A 2,466-nucleotide genomic window follows, 5' to 3' on the forward strand; every position below is an offset into this window, starting at 1 on the left:
GCGGGAGAGAGTGTGAACTGTAAATGATACAACTGTGATCCTCCGATCATCATATCAGTCAATACCACGACATGCTGTACCAGCACCTTTGATCGAGGGACGTTGATTCCTTGCATTTCTGTTCCATAAATATTACATAACCATAATAATCTGAAGTAACTGCACAGTAAAATTAGTCAAGTACAAGGGAAGGAGTTTTAGACTGTTTCACAACACAACCTGAACCGGAATAAACTGCAGCTGTCAGATCTAAAATGTAACACCCAGAAGCTCATTGAGAATTTTACTAATTCCTCCCTCAAAAATATAAACTTGTAAAAGACTTAACTGCCTTTGAAAGAAATCTGCAATACACTGCACAACACAAGTTATTTGGTGAAAATATGATTCATCAGGATCTCCTTTGACCGGAACAAGGGAAATCTCAGTGTAAGAAGAAACTAAGAGTTGAAAACATATCCATAAAATAAAAGAGTACAAATTACTTAAATGAGAGTAAAACTAAAACAATCGAGGAAATTAGTTGGTGTTCCTCTTAACTGAAAACCACAGGAATACAATTACTCCCAATAACATGTTAGTGATTTTTTATGAGGGACTGTTCACTTACAGGAACAGAACATGTGACACCTGACAGTTAGTGCACTGTGGATCTATAAGTTACCTCCGTCATCTATAGATTACTGATCGGAAAAAAGGATCAGCGGCACGCAGCCCTGCAGCCTCACCCCCAGAACAACATGTATGGATAACTATGTAATTCGCATTCAAACAGGAAAATATTAAGCGGGGATGTGGGGGTTTCTACACATGGAGGTCAAAACACTTACCCCGTGAAAACTATAGACTACAATGCTTTCTGCATTTCACTCTAACAGTGAAAGCTAACTCTGGTAACTAAAATCTGTTATTTAACATAATGGGATCCAATGAAACACACACATACCATCACTACCCCTGAAATTACCATCACAAGATCCTATAACAATTATAATATTATTATTATTATTATTATTATTATTATTATTATTATTATATTATATCTCATATGGGAATCTAATTGCATTGTTACCCATTAGGGGGTTTCAAATACCTCCAATATGACTTTAATCTCACATGTGAGTACCACAAACTTATAATAGAAATATATTAAAAGTGATTTTTATATTTTATTATTTGAGGAAGGTCATCATTCCTCTGGCTTGTGAGCGAAACCTTATCTACACGGGTCAACCGCTCATACTGGAGACAAACGATCTGGAAACGCGTCCAGTAGTCTGATAATATGTGAGAATAAAGCGGGTTTAACTCACCATTTCCGTGTGGAGACGCCGGGTCCTAGCATGTCACGACACTAATCCCCACCTGCCAGAATCACATTGTTCTTCAGCCGGAACTCAACAGAAACTAATTACTCAACCTGAAAAAAGAAACTAGGGGACGTATCTGAAGCTCGGGACTCTTCAGAGGGGTGCACTGATAAACCGAGCGCAGCTGATACAAGTGGGAAAGTGTCCGTGCGCAAACAAGCAGCTGCGGTGCGCGCCTGGAGACACGGGGGGATAGACTGTGGAGAGAGAGCGAAAGAGAGCCGCGGGAAAGTGGAGAAACCTAGTGGGGAGCCCGGAAGGGGGTTCGTGGAGAGGTGAGGAGACCCTGTAGATATTTGGAGAGACAGCGCGGAGCCTGACCGGACTGAGCGGAGTCCGCAGCGGAGATGTTGCGCTATGCCGCTCTGCCTGAACTCACAGCGGACATTATCCCGGTCTGGTCAAGTCCCTCCCCTCCTCTTTATCCCTGAAGTGAAGGAAGCATCGTTCAGTCCCCCCCCCCCGTCATTGTCACTCTTCATTTGTCCAACATGATTCACTTGGCTGTGGTTATGTCGCTGCGTAGGTTATGTGCGCGCTGGAGTGAAAGGGGAGACGTGATTCTGTAGGTCAAACGGTTGACAAGAGTTGTTGATCATATTGGTTCTGCATGATACAGAGAAAAGAGAATACTTTTTTTTTAATCAAATGATATTTAGAAAAGCTTGACCTTAAAATTTGACCATTGAGCCTAAATTTGACCTTGAATATACATGGTAATTTCATTTGATCATTTATTCATTTAGCCGACTTATTATAGAGTGGAATATCTGCAATTATTTACTATTTATTCAGACCAGCGAACATTTACAACGTGAATGTTCAGAGGTTACAGTGACTCATAAGATAAGGATTGTGAGAGACATGCAGCATGTATTTAAAGGTCACCACCTCAAGAGCGACCTGCATGGGTAGCTATGGAACTTGCCTCTAAACTCTCACTTCATTCCCTGGTTTGCTCCCAATTCCCTTTGACTGCCTCCAACTTTACCTCAAACCCAATGGTAGCTCACCCTGTTAAAATCTGGATTTAAATTAGGAAAGGCCTAGGCCTTCATAGATGCACAGACCTTTCCCCCATTGTAAATAATCACCT

At 41.3% G+C, this 2,466-nt stretch overlaps 1 protein-coding gene across 1 annotated transcript in view; it reads right to left on the reverse strand.

Annotated features, from left to right (window-relative positions):
- Positions 1-1,759, reverse strand: part of htr4 (5-hydroxytryptamine receptor 4) — a 182,647-nt gene extending 180,888 nt beyond the window's left edge. The window contains exon 1 of the mRNA XM_038700090.1: positions 1,314-1,759. The gene's annotated coding sequence lies outside the window, so the exon portion shown is untranslated. The remainder of the gene's footprint in view (positions 1-1,313) is intronic.
- Positions 1,760-2,466: the final 707 nt, after the last annotated feature.

This window comes from Micropterus salmoides, unplaced genomic scaffold (genome assembly GCF_014851395.1).
Source record: "Micropterus salmoides isolate LMB-PRFRI ecotype aquatic unplaced genomic scaffold, ASM1485139v1 Ms_hic_scaffold_5, whole genome shotgun sequence".
In the NCBI taxonomy this organism is placed as follows: Eukaryota; Metazoa; Chordata; class Actinopteri; order Centrarchiformes; family Centrarchidae; genus Micropterus; species Micropterus salmoides.